Source organism: Pseudorca crassidens, chromosome 13 (genome assembly GCF_039906515.1).
Source record: "Pseudorca crassidens isolate mPseCra1 chromosome 13, mPseCra1.hap1, whole genome shotgun sequence".
Classification (NCBI taxonomy): Eukaryota; Metazoa; Chordata; class Mammalia; order Artiodactyla; family Delphinidae; genus Pseudorca; species Pseudorca crassidens.
Window position 1 is genome coordinate 27,982,804 of NC_090308.1, and position 16,776 is coordinate 27,999,579.

General features: G+C 32.5%; 1 protein-coding gene across 8 annotated transcripts in view; it reads left to right on the forward strand.

Moving 5' to 3' along the window:
• HBS1L (HBS1 like translational GTPase) overlaps nt 1-16,776 on the forward strand; it is an 80,762-nt gene that overhangs the window by 17,912 nt on the left and 46,074 nt on the right. Inside the window, exon 1 of one of the 8 annotated variants that reach the window (XM_067702028.1) lies at nt 1,677-1,700. The exons of the other annotated variants lie outside the window; for them this stretch is intronic. The gene's annotated coding sequence lies outside the window, so the exon portion shown is untranslated. Of the gene's footprint in view, nt 1-1,676; nt 1,701-16,776 lie in introns of those variants that run through there. 8 annotated transcript variants of the gene reach the window in all.

Below are 16,776 nucleotides of genomic sequence, written 5' to 3' on the forward strand. Positions count from 1 at the left end.
CCTTAACCTCTATAAGACTTTTCTGTATAGTAGACAAGTTCAAGACGTAAAGGACAAAGAGATAAGTCCTCTTATAGCAATAACACCATTTGACTTCAAATCAGCATCTCCTGATGACACTGTGAAAGCTAATCAAAAGAAAGCTTTTACTAGAGAATAGTAACAAAAGGAAAACTTAATAACTGTTGTAGAGCTTTTTCTTTTAAAGTCTTTATAGGATTACTTTATATTATGGGATTTAAGTTGTGATTTTTGTATTAAAATTGTCTTAAGTCAGTTGATAACTTCAGTTGATATGTACTTTTGCACTGAACTATTTTTTTTTACTCTGTCTTCTTTTAGTGATAATTGGCTTTAAGTTGATAGCCTACAATGGGTGTATGTTTACAAAGTGCTTATGGAAACTTGATATTGTGAAATCAAACCGCAGCTATTTTTGTTTAAAGCATTCAGCTTTATAAGTTTTTACGATGAGACATTTTCTTTTATAAAATAATTTTGTGCTTTGTTCTTAAATGAAAATGCCACCACTTGGGATTATTACGGTTTAGTGATGAAGATTTTTCTTATGATATGTGGCATAGCATAGCTGAGACCGTATTATATTTTAAAATATTAGTGAAATCATTCCCAGTTTCATTATTTTTCTGCAGGTGAGTACTAAAACTTTTCTATTAGAAAATCTTAAAATTTCTGACTTTTAATAATAGTGTGGAGGTTGTTGAAGTACATTTTTCATGATAATGAAATGAAAATCCTTTTAAGGGACCATGTACATATTAAAGATGGATTAATACATAAATTATTTTTATACATTTTCAAAACCATTTGTGCTAAATGAACACTTTAAAATAAATATATATAAAGTCTTTTCAAGTATGGTTGCATGTTCTTGACTAGATAATCTTATCAGATTTCCTTCACTTTTTTTACTATAAGTAATGAAATGTGGAGTTTTCCTCTTTGCTACTGACAGCTTTATGTGCTATAATGACAAAGTTTCAACAGTGGCAGGCCAAATAAGAGCTTTTCTAGTCAGTAGAACAAGTACGTAATTCATCCCTTAAAGCAGTCATCCTCAACTAGCAGTCAGAATCACTGGGGGAGTTTTTTTCAAAACACAGGTACTGTGGTTTCACTCCAGCTATGGTGAAATCAATCTCTGAGGGATGACACTTGGGAATGTGTATTTTCAAAATTGTCCCCAGTTGATTCTGATGAGTTACTTCTACTTGAGAACCGCTGCCTTAAAGAAATCAGTAGAATGAAAGAAATTACTAATGCTAAGGATAACATTGGCCAACTTGAATTTTTAATTTGTATTTTCCAGTAATTAGGAATACCAAGGAATATTGCTAATTAGGAATTTAGGGTCTTTTGCCTAAGAAGATGCTGTTTTCATATTATTAGTTATTTCTTGCAGGAAAAAATATATAAAATGTTATTTCTTAATGAGAATAAAATAGCTATATTTTCCCAGTAAAGAAATATTTTTCTGTCACAACTACTTTACTATGCATTTGATAATTTTTTTTGTTGTTTCTTGTTTATTTTCAGAATGACATTCCAATCTTTTTTGTTGTGTATGATGTTTTTATATCCAGTGTTTTGGTGGGAAAGCTTAAGCCAGCCTATGTCTTCATTGTTCTTGACCACTTTCTTGTGATGTCTTCAGTTTTTGTTTTTAATTGCAGATTTCAGTATGTATCATTACTGATGCTTAGATAATATAAATCACAAGTTATATTTTATGCTTGATTTTAAAGTTTGAATTACTCCAACTGCTGATTTTGTTTTTCTAGTCTTGAACCTTAATCAAACATTTTAGTAATTTTGAACTATTAGTCTATGACTCATCAACTAGGTTTATATAGTGTAGGCAGTCTCCAGTTTAGAAGTGAATTATATTCTAAGTGTTTGTTTGGAACTGACAATAATTCCCGATAGATTAAATGCTACACAAGTGGTCCCTTTACTTATGAATCCACAAATACTTGTTTAATCCATATTGAAGTTGAATAGTGTTACTGTTATATTACCTTCTTTTATAACAAACTAATTTTCAAGTGGAAATATACTTTTTAAACCATATAGCAGATCTTGTAGAGTGAACTAGATCTCCTTTTGTTGGCTGATCAGAATTGTAACTACTATTTATGAGATTAATTTTTTTAGGGGAAAAAGTTTCTGTATTACAGGGTGATAGGGAAGGTAACAATTTTTAAATGTCTCCCTATTTCCGTTTTCACGGCTACTGGTCTGTCAGGCATGTATCTGACATGCTCTTGTCCTGTTGACTGAGATCTCTGAGATTCAGAGACTGGAACCAAGAAGACCCACTGTCCCTTCTACCCTTGGCCATTGGCCCTAGGTAGACAAGTGCCTGCTTGTTCACGGATACATTGCTAGTGACAGCAGTTGTTTGCACTAAGTGCATATTCTGCACCAGCTGCTGTTTATTGACTGACTGCTGTCTTGGTAGCTCAGGTATGCTAAGTTTTTTGGTTTATTTTCCAGTTCAAATACCAGTTTTGAAGTGCAAAGCCATTTTTATTTGCATTATGATCAAGTGCATTAATAGTTTAGGAATAGAAATAATGTAATTATCTTCTAAATGATATAAAATACAAAAGACTTAAAATGACCATTTTTCCTCTTCACTTTTTTTGGTTTTTAAAAGAGCTGGTGTTCATAGATGTTTTTCCCTCTTGCATTCTAAAGTCTTTAGTGGGCTTTTTTGGTTATGGTTCTTACCATTAATTGCCAAGAACCAGGGTTTCACTTCTGTACAGAATATTTTGCTTAACTTTTCTTTCTTAATTGTTATATCTTTTTCCTATTTCCTAGTTACTGAACTGGTATTCTAGCCTCTTTTCCTCCCTTTAGCTTTGAATCTTTCTTTCTTAAACTTTTCTTTCACCTTTTTTTCTCATGTAAATACTAATAACCATTTCCAGTGTTTTATATTTAACTTTTAGTAGTCAGTGGGAGGTCGTAGAACTAATTGTCATACCAAGGATAAAACTAGTCCAGTGCTTTTCTATATGTGGACCATTGCAAATAAACAAGTACACAGTTTATATATTGAGGAGGAACTATGTATCAGGTTTCTGTTTTGTGTTCACACAAGTGTATATTTACTTGTAAAATCAGTTTTGTAATAACCTAGAAATTATTTTCTATTACTTTTATAAACAAAGGTAATGCTGACTAGACGGGGGGATTCATATGAATTTCTTTAGTAGTTTTCTTTTATAATTATATAAGGCTCAGTGTATGCAGTTGTATATTGTAATTTTAATTTCTAGGGTGTAAAAGACTTGTTACATTTTGAGAGTATATATACATTTTTATAAAAGTACATTGAAATAAATTATAATTTCAGAGGTTTTCTAAAATCAGGTGTGAAAACATCACAATTTATCCATTAGGATTTTTTATGTAGGCTTGATATTTCAGATTGGTATTTTAATAATTTATGATGAAGGTTTCTGTAAACAAATTGGAAAACAAGCTACGTGGTTGTGAAGACTTTCTTTGAAGATATTTGTCATTTAGAATTCTTGTTTTCCAAAAGGTAGAATTTTATGTTTTTACTTTTTAGGACTCACATAGAAACATTATTAAAGTATAGAATATGGTGACATGGGTAATATTGCAAAGATGGCAGTGGAAAGTAAAAGAATCGATAAAACTACACATTTGTGATGTTGACATGCCTGGTTTATATGACTTAAAGGAAAGTGTCATTTTAGTTATAGGACATGTCCTGAGATGAACAAAGATCTGATTCTCAAATGGGAGGGGAAAATGGGTTCTTAAACACATAATTATATTTGTTACAGTGTGTGTAGCATGCATGACATTACACTCTCCAGAGCTGACATCTTTGTCTTCCTGATGCAAGCTGCCACCTCCTCCTCTGCTTGCTGTCTTTATAAGCAGTATCACCGTCTTCCAGTTGCTTAAGCCAGAAACCTAGTTAGCATCATCCTTGATTTCTCTTCCTCATTTACTTCTTATAGCTGATTACCAGTCCTATTATTTCTGCTTTACAAATAAGTAAATATATGTGTGTAGATATATAGTTGATTGTTGTTATTTGTGGTAGTTATGTTTTATAAATTCATAAATTAGTGAACGAAATATGGGAACATTGACTTGGTGAATACTGAACCATTGCTCCTACAAGAAACACAGGGTTAGGTTCCTGTGATCCTCTGGTCACAACATTTTTGTCAGCCAATCAATACATAACCTTATTTTATGTATGTTTAAAGACACTTTATTTAATATATATTATTTATATATTATTGATTAATTGACATTGAACTCACAGCCAGTAGCACTATAACTTAATGCCTAAACAAAGTGTTATCTAACATGAATCTTTTATTTGTAAGGCATATTGCAGCTGCCTTGTGCTTAGGAACACTAAACAGTGCTTCAGACTACTCTTGGGGACCATTTTAAACAGCAAAACTACCAACTAACAGCTCAGTGTGAAAAATGTGGCAATAAAGAGGCCATGAAAAGGGCACTTGCTTATAGTATGAGAGCTGAAACAAGAAGGCAGAATGTCACCTTGTTTGACCTCAGCTGGGAACGTGCCTATTGGGCTACTCAAATTTTGTCCTGCTCTGCACTTGTCCACAAGAGACTACAAAATTGTCGAAGTAATGATTTTTAGTGAGTAGTTGAATTCATGAATATGGAATCCTAAAATGAGGATTGATTGTACATTTTTTGACCCACTACTCTGTGGTCTTACTGCTACTTTTTCTCTTAAAGGCTATTAGCTTTGCAGAATTACTAAAATATTTAACTGGCTTCTTTACTTCTCAGTTAATTTTCTCCAAAACAATTTCTGCAATACAGCCAGAGTAACTTTTGTAAAATGTAGCTCTAATTTTCTGTTCCCCATATAAACCCTTTATTTTATAAGACCTTTTATCAACTGGTTTCACTTTGTGTAACCCACTACCCAAATCCACCCAAGAACACCTACCTGAGTTTCCTCTGCTTCTATAGTACTTTGCCCTTCCCCCTCCATTTCTCCACCTGGCAATTAGCTCTTGAGGTTGTAGTTTATATTCACTTTACTCCTAATCCTGAGATAGGGGAACCTTCGTATGTACCCATAATTCACTGTATTCCTTTTTATTACCACCCCATATAAAATCATAACCCCCCCATACATATAGTTCCTTTCCTTTGTAACCCTGCTTTATTGTTCCTCACAACCCTTACATCATCTGACATTGCGTGTGTGTACACAGTTTTTATCTGTCTTCCTACTGCTCCCCAGTCTCCCCCCACCCTCCCACGCAATTTCTATGAATGTAGGGTTTTTATGTGTTTATTGCTGTATTCCCAGCTTAGAATACGTCTGGCACATAAATGTCGGAAAGGATTTTTAAAGTAAAAAGTAAGTCCCACTCTTAAATACTGTCCCACATCTTGTTCCCTAGAGGAAGCTGTAAAACCTGAAAAGAAAATTTCTTTTATATTCTTCTAGAAACTATTTGCATGTTACACATATCAAATGTATATATGTCATTACACAAATGGGAAGATATTAAACACTTCAGTGTCTATATCACTTAGCAAAGTATATTGCAGATCTTTCCTTACCAGTGTATAGAGATCAATCTCACTCTTTTTAAAAGCTGTGTAGAATTCCATAATATGTTTGTACATTAAACAGCCCCTGTTGATAAACATTTTAACTTGCTATCACTAAATGATCCCAAAATGAACATCCTATGTTTCTAGAAATTGAATTTCTATGCCAATGAGTATATACTTCAAAATTTTTGATAAATACTGCCTAATTGTTGTTAATAGCGGCTGTGCTAATTTCCTTCCCACAAGTTCACGAGTGTTTTTGTTCAGATTCTCACAGATAGGATTATTACTCTTTTTGGTGTTTTTTTCCTGATAATTGGAAAATATTTTTTTCATTTATTTATATGTCTTTAATGAGTGAGGCTGGCTGCTTTCTCACATATTTAAATCTATTTGTATTTCTCCTCCTTAGAACTACCTATTCCTAATCCTCACCCATTTGTCTGCTAGCTGTCTTTCATAATGACTTATATATGTGTGTGTGTGTATTTAATATATTCAATTTTTATATTTAAATTCTTAGAAAATCCTTTTGTTATATGCATGGCATATACTTTTTCTTACTTTCAGTTTGTCATCTTTTAAATCATTATTTATAAGACAAATTGTTGACTTTATTATATTCAAATTTACTAATCTTTTCTGGGCTTTTGTTTGAAAGTTCTACTTTACTACAAGATAATTTTAAAAAATTATTTCTTATATGTTTGACAGTTTCTCTCTGTTTTTTAATTTATTTTTTTAAACATTTGAGTGTTTAGTCTAGCTGCTATTAGGGGATAAGGTAGAAATAGAGTTTTTCTGCCAACATCTTTTCTTTTTTGATGGCTGGATTTGTCACAGTTACCTTTTGTTGTGTTACACATCCTTTTTCTTTTTTAACCTGCTTAGAAATGCCATCTTTGAAATATGCTAAATTCTTCTCTCTCCATCTGTCTTGTCTGTTTTGGGACTCTGTACTATTCCATTTCTTTGTCTTGTTCTATGCCAGTATCAGCTTTTTAATTACTGTAGCTTTTTATTACTATTAGTTTTTAAATATTTTATAGGCTGTCCTATTTTTTTTCTCCTTTTTCATAGTTTTCTTGAATTACCTTACGTGGCTCTTTTTCCCACATGAGCTTTAGAAACAACTTATCAAATTACTGAAAAAAATCTAGTTCTAATTTTTATTGGGATGTTTAATGTTATCGAAAGATTTTTGGAGGAAAAAATAAACCATTTTCATAGATGTAAAAGGCTTTAGCATTACACTAATAGACAGTAAACATTACATTATTTAAATAGGTTTTCTAGTATTGGTCAACACTGGAACATTCCTAATTGGTCATGGTGGTTTATTCTTTTAATGGGATGGATTTTATTTGAAAATATTTTATTTAAAATTGTTCTATCCATAAAATTAATTTACAGTTTTGTGTGTGTGTGTGTGTGTGTGTGTGTTGTCAGGTTTTGGTTTCTCGTGGTTTTATAGAGAGCTTAGAAAGTTTTCCTGTATCCTATAATAATTTGAAGAGCATTAAAATTATTTGTTTTATGATAGGAATTATCTTTCTCAGTATTCTAAGCTTAGTTTGGGAAGCTTTAGTTTTCTGAGAAAGCTGTCCATTTCATCCAGGTTGACAAATGTATTTGTTTAGCATTGTAACAAACATTGTCTTACTATTATTTTAGATTCTTCTATACTGTGGTTAAATCTCCATTCTTATTTTAAATATTGTTTTCTTTCCTCTACTTTCCCCCTCTGCCTGCTCTTTTTCCTCTTGAGTTTTACCTTGTAATTTAATTTTCTTCCCCAAAGATGGGCTCCTAAATTGGTAATTAGTTCTGCTGTTTTTAATTCATTAGTTTGTGAGTTTATGACCTAATCTCTTCTATTTTTAATATTCTACCTTTCTGAGTAGAACATTTAATTTAAATACATTAAAGTTTTTTACCATAAAAATTAATATTAATTTTTGAAATTTCCAACACAGATAATAATATAACAAACACTCATGAACCCACCCACCATTTAGTTTCAACAGAAGGTAACATTTGCCACACATACTTCTGATCTCTCTCTCTGTTCTAAGAAATAAATTGTTAGATTAGAATCCAAGTTCTACCCTTTCCTTGTTCCTCCCCACTCCCTTGAAGTTGATAATGCGTGTTTCTATTTTCTCTTGCTTAACTTTTGTCTCTGTAGTTATTGTTTTTCTTATGAATACTGTGTTTGCTGTAGCATATGGGTTCTTTTAGATTTACTGTTATTTTCTGGATAATCCACAATTTAATTTTGATTTCCTTTTTAAGCCAAGAACCTAATTATTCTTTTATTTTTTAAAATTTTTATTGGGGTATCACTGTTTTGGAATGTTGTGTTTCTACTGTACAGCGGAGCAGAGTTCCCTGTGCTATACAGCAGGTTCTCATTAGTTATCTATTTTATACATATTAGTGTATATATGTCAATCCCAATCTCCCAATTCATCCCACCACCCCTTCCCCTGCCCCCGCTTTCCCCCCTGGTGTCCATACGTTTGTTCTCTACATCTGTGTCTCTATTTCTGCCTTGCAAACTGGTTCATCTGTACCATTTTTCTAGGTTCCACATATATGTGTTAATATACGACATTTGTTTTTCTCTTTCTGACTTACTTCACTCTGTATGATAGAGTGAAGTAAGTCCATCCACGTCTCTACAAGTGACCCAGTTTCGTTCCTTTTTATGGCTGAGTAATATTCCATTGTATATATGTACCACATCTTCTTTATGCATTCGTCTGTTGATGGACATTTAGGTTGCTTACTGTATTTGCTGTAGCATATGGGTTCTTTTAGAGTTAACTATTATTTCCTGGATAATCCAGAATTTAATTTTGATTTTCTTTTTAAGCCAAGAATCTTCTTTGTTTTTTTAAATCCCAGGTTGTGGTGGGATTTTTGTTTGCTATTTTTGTTATGATTACTGGTTTCATTGTACTGTTATCAGAGAATGTGGTCTGTACCTTTTACTCTTTGAAGTTTATTGAGTTTCTCTTTGTGGTCCAATGTAGTTTTATAATGATTTCATAGACCTCTGTCAAGTATACGAATTCTGTTTTAAGAAACCAAGATATGATATATTTCTGTTACTTTTCAAATTTTTGTAGAATTCAGTATTCTTACTTAAATTCTATTTCCTTGATTGGCTATAGGCAGAGAGGTAAGTTAAAATATATTTTATTGCATAAGCATTTCACCCTGTACATTTTGATAGAAGATACCTGATTTTTCCGTGGATTTGAAATTTTCATTAATATAAAGTTCCTGGTTTGCTTGTTTTATGCCTTTTGCCTTAAATTCAGTTTGTTTAACATTAATATCATGTTTGCTGCTTTCTCTAAGTTTTATTTGTCCATTCTTTTGCTTTCAGTGTTTTGAGTCACTTTGGTTTAGTCGCGTTTTCTATATTTGTGTGTAATTTGGTTTGTCAGAGACAGATAGTTTTTTCCCATTTATGGCATTGATACGATAGATGTAGTACCTTCTGTCACTTAAAAAATATGTTGTTGTCTTTTATATTTATGTATTTTAATATATGGTCTGTGTTTGTTTTGAGTTTGTATATACCCTTTGATAAACTGGAAATATTGTAGTTTATCTTTTTGTTTGTTTTTTAATTTCTTTTCTTTTGGCTGCGTTGGGTCTTTGTTGCTGCATGCAGGCTTTCTCTAGTTGTGGCGAGTGGAGGCTACTCTTCATTGTGGTGTGCAGGCTTAGTTGCTCCGCGGCATGTGGGATCTTCCTGGACCAGGACTTGAATCAGTGTCCCCTGCATTGGCAGGCAGATTCTTTTTTTTTTTTTGCGGTACGCGGGCCTCTCACTGTTGTGGCCTCTCCCATTGTGGAGCACAGGCTCCGGATGCGCAGGCTCAGTGGCCATGGCTCACGGGCCTAGCCGCTCCGCGGCATGTGGGATCTTCCCGGACCGGGGCACGAACCCGTGTCCCCTGCATCGACAGGTGGACTCTCAACCACTGCGCCACCAGGGAAGCCCCCTGGCAGGCAGATTCTTAACCACTGTACCACCAGGGAAGTCCCTATCTTTATAATGTAATAACATGTTACCATTTAAAAATTTTGCCAACTTTAAACAGTATATATGTGTTGATCTCTCATGAAAGATGAAGAAATTAACACACTTATACTTCACCTCCTCTTTATTTCTCATAATTTTTGTTAATATTTTAAGTTCTTAGGGAAAGTATTTACCTTTACACCTTTTATAATATATTTAAACTCTTATTAACTGAATTAACTTTAAACAGTTTTTTAATGAGTCCTGGCTTTAAAAGTTGAGCTCATCAGAGTTATACTTTTTCATACTTGATCTCTTCTCTCCCTTTATCTCCTAATAGTTTTAGTCATTATATACGTAGTGCCAAGATTTATAGCATTTTCTTAGATTCTGTACTCAAAATTTCCTTAGTTTTAAACCAACCATAGTTATCTTAAAATTGATTGGTTTCTCGTGATTAGGCCTCTGTTTATCTCTTGTTCGACTTTGACATCTTTTCCACCTCTCACCTTCCCCTACCCCCAAAATATACATGTTTGAAATATTTCCCAAATCATTGAATGTATGAAAATGATTCTGTGACCTGTATCTGCATTATAAATAATAGTTCCTGGTTCCTCTTTCTTTCCTGGAAGGCTTTGCAGACATTGCTGTATCATTTTCTATTATTATATGTTGCTAGCTAGCCCATTCCACTGCTTCTAGTGTGGCTTTTTTTATTTCTGTAAGTAGTTTTTTTTTTTTTTTTAATCTGTATTTCTTGTGAGCTCTGCTGGCTTACTTTTCAACTTTTTCTTCTGTTGTTTTTATCATCTTTTCTTTTATCGTGTGTGTGTGTGTGTGGGGGGGGTATGTTTTTTGGGAAAAGTGGGATAGAAACATCTTTACTTTGTCTCTTTAACTGGATATATCTTTCCGGCAGCACTTGATTAGATTAAATGCCCCTATCAACTGTGAAACTAGATTAATTTGAGAGGCTTGTGAATAATTTCTTTCTGGGTGTGTGCTATGACAGACCTTGTTCCAAAGGTTTAGATGCTTAGGTATAATAATTCTACTGTCCATATCAACATGACTTTAAAATGACATACCATTGAACAGTCTAGGAGAAGTTTCTTTTATTATACTTACTTGGAAAATTTTTCAGTATTTTTAGAATTTTGAATGAGAACTTAATATCTGTATGAAAATTAACCTTTTATCTTATAATAAGTTGGAACTCTTTAATTTCTAAAATGATGTATTAAATGTTTATGTGTCTTCTTAGATAACGTTTTAGTTCATTTTATTAACATATATAATATTGAAAGTAACCATTATAGCAAATACAAATAACCTTAGAATGGGTTATCATATAATTTTGTTATACATTCATATGGATGAACTGCTAAAAGAGTGTATATTTAGGGGGTAAAATCATGGAACAATCTGTTTTCTGTTGGTATTTTCCTTGCCACCTTAAACCTACCAAGGGCAGGGGGATTCATTGCCAAAACTGTAAAACTAAGTAACATAGACTCTTGGGTTTTTTTCCACAAAAAATCCAGCAATTGAGATATACACAGTATTATTGTTTGAAAGGAAAATTCTGGGCAGAAAAATCTTACTATTTATGGTTTAAAATTTTATGATTAGAAGAGAAACTTGGAAGAGAAATAGTTTTCGACAAAATGGATATTACTGTGTGAAATGAGGTTTAACTCTTTTGATTGCTGTTGAGTCTTTTTCTAATGTTGGGTTTACTTTGATTCTTTTAGAAAAATAGTTGATCTAAATAAAAGTAAACATTAAAGAAAAAATAGTTGGTCCACAAATATGGAAAAGGAATCATGCGTAATTTAACATTTTGGGGACTTCCGTGGCTGTCCAGTGGTTAAGACTCTGCGCTTCCACTGCAGGGGGCATGGGTTTGATTCCTGGGGGTTCAATCCCTGGTCACGGAACTAAGATCTTACATGCTGCGCAGTGTGACCAAAAAAAAAAAAAAGTTAGCATTTTATATGGTTCTTAAAGTTGATATTTCCATTTGCCTCACAAATAAAGTAGCCAATAAATGTTTATATTAATCATATCATTAAGGAAATTCATTGTTTAAAAGCGTTGGAGTCTCTGGAGAAATATACTTTAATACTGGACAATTCAGGTACTATTTTTTTTTAATTAATTAATTTATTTATTTTTGGCTGCATTGAGTCTTCATTGCTGCGCGCTAGCTTTCTCTAGTTGTGGTGAGCGGAGACTACTCTTAGTTGCGGTGCGCTGGCTTCTCATTGTGGTGGCTTCTCTTGTTGTGGAGCATGGGCTCTGGGCGTGCGGGCTTCAGGAGTTGTGACATGCGGGCTCAGTAGTTGTGGCATGGGGGCTCCAGAACGCAGGCTCAGTAGAAAAGGAATAGTAGAAGAGCCTGTGGTGCGCGGGCTTCTCATTGTGGTGGCTTCTCTTGTTGTGGAGCACGGGCTTAGTTGCTCCGCGGTGTGGGTGACCTTCCCGGACCAGGGCTCGAACCCGTGTGCCTTGCATTGGCAGGCAGATTCTTAATCACTGCACCACCAGGGAAGTCCTCAGGTACTATTTTTGCTAAGATTTGTCTTGAGTAGTATTGGTTTGCTCATACTGTTTAGAAACCTATTATGCATCATTTTCCTTTCCCTTTGAATTTCATCATTTTTCCTTCAAACAAAGTTTTTTCATTTACAAAAAATAAAGCCTAATTTTACATAATGAGGATATAGTTATTTGCTAGCATTGTTTTGCTAGTTTTGTAGTATTAATAGTCTATTAAACAAACGTCATACAGTTTATCTGCATAGTACTATTTGAATATCTGTGAAGTATTATTTGTGACTATACTCAGATGATGATTATCATATTCTTGCATCTCAATGGCAGATTGTTCCCTAGAGAAGGTACAAGAAATTAAAGATAAAGCAGAGTTGTAAACACTTGGAACAAGGTCATTTTTTTTTTAACTTGGTTATTGTGCCGTATTTGTCTCTTTCTTCAACATTACCTGAGTAACTAAATAGGAGTGCTAGTGATGTTAGATCTTTAAGAAGAGATGTAACCTCTTTTTTCTCCCTTCTCCGGTCAAATATGAGATTTTTATCCTTATCCTGGAAATAAAGACTATGATTAATTTGAAAAGTCGGCGTTACAAAGAAAAATTATTACTATAGGATGTTATGAACACTTCTGAATCTGTTATGTATGAACTTTTCAGTAATGTACTTAAAATATATTATTTTGCTTTAATTCTTTTTTATATAGAGCTATATTTAACTACGGTTTTTCCGATGTCCCCTTTTAAATATATTTTTTCCTTGAAAAATATTTTCATTAATTTTTCTGTCACTGAGTAATTTTATTAAAGCAGTTAGAAGAATTTTATACTTGTACAGAAAACTTTAGAATTGGCTTTCTGCTTTAAAATTCTGTGGGCTTTTGAAAGGAAGTGGTTTATTTCAGTGAAAAAAAGTAGTTCAGAATGTTCTCAGATATGTCTTAAGATTCTCTTTGTGTATACACCTACACTGGAAAAACTGAAGCATTAATTGCTTAATTTAAAAATAATTTGCTTTAGACTCTCAAAACAGCTTATCTTCTTCGAATAGCTAGTACCATATAAGAATTGCATGAATGTTAAATGCAGTTTTCTTTTAATCCTAATTACCTTGCTTTTTTTTAAACCATAGAAATTATAATCAGATTACATATATTTGTATATACTTTCTTGTTTCATTCCCAGGCAATTATATATACTTTTTAATATTTTTTGAGTGCTTGGCATGTGCTAAAGAATTGCTAAGTATTCAGTAAGGGATTAGGATTAGAATGGGAGCCGATAAATACAATTCAGTTTAGCCAACATTTACTGCATGTTCGCTTTTTATCAGAAAAATGTGGTAGCCATTGAGGACATAGATTTAAGCCCCAGACTCTTTCTTAGAACTTTATAGTAGCCCCTCAGGGGCTAAGTGTGGTTTAATAGAAGCACCAAATATAGCCAGGATGTTCTCCCTCTGAACAAGTTGCCTGTTGCTTTTTATTGGCTATGTGTAAAAGTATTCTGTTCTGGGAGCTGCTACTTCTCAAGGGAAGATAGGGAAGTGAATTAATACATTGAATGTAAACTTTGTGTCGGGCTTTGTGTATATTTTATTTGATTATTATGAGAATCTGTGAGGTAGGTGGAAGAAACTGAGGCTTATATGAAATAGTTTGTTATTTCACACAGCTATTAGAGGCACATTGTAACTCAAACTGAGTTCTTTTGAACTTGAACACCCCTTTAAAATTATTTTTAATTTTAATTTTTTTAATTGAAGTATAGTTGATTTACAATATTGTGTTAGTTCATTACCCTTTTCATTGTTATATATTACTTGCAACAAGTTTTTATACTATAATTACTCAATCTTATTTTGTATTTGTTGGTAAGTATCTTACGGATAAAATTAAATCCCTTGTTAGGGAAACCAGTTTTATCATTAGTGAGGTACTTAAAAATTACTTTCAACTATTTTTTTCTGCTGGTATTACTTACAGACTTTGGCATTCCTATAAGAGAATTGATGTCAATTTCTAAATCCTTGCAAATTAGTGGTCCTAAGAAATGAAGTCCTTTTCTAGTTCATTTAATCTTAAATCACTATGTTGTCTTCTACTCCTTACTTAAGCAACAATTCTGTTTGATTTAAAATTCTGAAGAATTTAATTTTTTAATAGTTGCTAGCTTGGTGCCATCTTTAAGCACATGCTTAAATAATAAATAACAGTGTTTATTGAGTAAAGCTAGAAAGTCCAAATGAGCCAATGGATACCTAATCCCATTATTCAGAATTCAGAACTGTTAGCATTTTGATGCATTTAAGCAATAATAGTAGGCACTATTAATGAACACTTACTACACACCAAATATTGTACTAAACTCTTTATATCTGCTATTTTATTTAATATTAACAATAATCACATAGGGATTTTTATTTTTTATTCTCATGTCACCAGGAGGCTCTGAGGCTGAAAAATGGCTAAACACCTTGCCCAAGGCCACAAAACTAGTAAATGGTGGAGCCAACATTCAGAATAAGATGCTTCTGAAGTTCTATCTTTTATAATTTGTGTATGTGTTTCTACGTATAGGGAATATTAGTTTTTTTTTTTAATGGAACCACTCCACTTTTTAACCCATTAACTTAATCATATGCTGCAGACTTAAACAATTTTTTTAACTTTGTTAAATTTTATTTTTAATTGTGGTAAAATACAGAAAGCATAAAATTTACCGGGTTAACCATTTTTAAGCCTATAGTTCAGTAGTGTTAAGTATATTCACATTGTTATGCAACCAATCTCCAGAACTTTTTCATCTTGTAAAACTGAAACTCATACTCATTCAACAGCTATCCATTTCCCCCTTTCTTAGTCCCTAGCAACCACTCACAGACTGTTTTGGTATACCAATAATTTAGGCTTCATAGTATTGTTATTTTATCTACCAAATACCTATTATAGGAACTTAAGTTTTTCAATGTATTTTTACCAAAAATGCTTCAGTAAACATTTTTGTACTTTTTGTGCATTTTTTTCAATTATTTTATAAAAGATTTTTCTAGAGTAGTATTGCTGGATAAAAAGGTACAGGCATTTTTAATGCTTTTAGTACACATTGTGAAGTTACCTTTGGGAAGACTGTACTAATTTACTTCTTGTATTTAACTGTGAATCATAATAGCATTGATAGCATTAGTTTATAAAGGATAATTATATTCCATGAAAGGATTTTATATTCATATTGATGTTTTCATTCATTAACAGAGTAGGTAAGAGTCAGATCGATTATGCCTTTTGGGTGGGGGAGCTTGTTGTGATGACAGTCACCTTTGTGTCCCTGAAAATTGTATCCATGGTGCATTGTGCATGCTGTTATAGGTTGGCAGTGTTAAAATACCATTTATTCATGAGAAAGCAGTACCTAACTTATAAGTTTCTGTAAGTAAAATAACCCATGTAATGCAATTGGCACAGTGTCTGGCACATAGAGAATGCTCAACAAGTGATAGCTGACCTTAGTTCAAAGAAATAAAGTGTTCTTTTACTACCATCTAAGGAACAAGTGCTATAAAAAGTGACTATATTAAAGTCGAATGCATTGAGGGGCTTATATTACTTCCACTCACTTTTCTTTTTTTTAAGTCATTCATGATGTTTTGATGTAAGCTCTTTTGAGGGGATTACCTATCTTCTCAGCCATTTTTAACAGCTTGATATAGATTCTTCCATGTATTTCTTTATTTTCACCTAATATATAAAAACAGACATATACATAGAGGGATTTTTTATTACTATTGTAAAAAAATGATGTACTATAATTTTCATTTTCCTTATAATACACTGTCAACTGGAGTATTTTCCAATGTATTCTTTTTGGTAATTACATAATATTCCGTGGTATGGCTGTGCTACAATTTATTCAAGATTTCCCATATTGAAGGATATTCATTTTATTTCCAATTTTTGCTTCTATGAACTATTCTGTTTACAGAACATCTATGTACATATCCTTAAAAACTAGGGCTTTTGATTCTATCAGATAGATCCCCTGTGGTGGGATTGCTATTTTAAAGGTATACTGTTTGCTTTAAATAGATATGGCCTTTGCTTTATGAGAGGTGTTATGTTTCATTTTGGACAGTCTGACAGGTAAGAAGTTAATGTCTCATTGCTGATTTAATTTTCATTTCCATGACCATTAACGAAGTTGAGTATGTTTTCATATATTCACTTGCAATTTGAATTTGTGAATTGCTAATTATATCCTTTGCCCATTTTTTAATTGGGTTGTCTTTTTCTTATTAATTGAAGTCTTGGTATTATAGATATTAATCTTTTATTAGTATATGCATTGTAAATAATTTTCCCAATCTTTTCATTTTCTTTATTTATGGTATCTTTCCAGAAAAATTTAAAAATTGGATGCCATTATATCTGTCTTTTTTAACTTACCAGGTTGCAGTCTTGGATTAAAAAAAACCCAAAAAAACCTTAACCACTAGGTTATAAATATTCTCAGTTTTCTTTTGAGAGAACTATTATGTGAGTTTTTTACA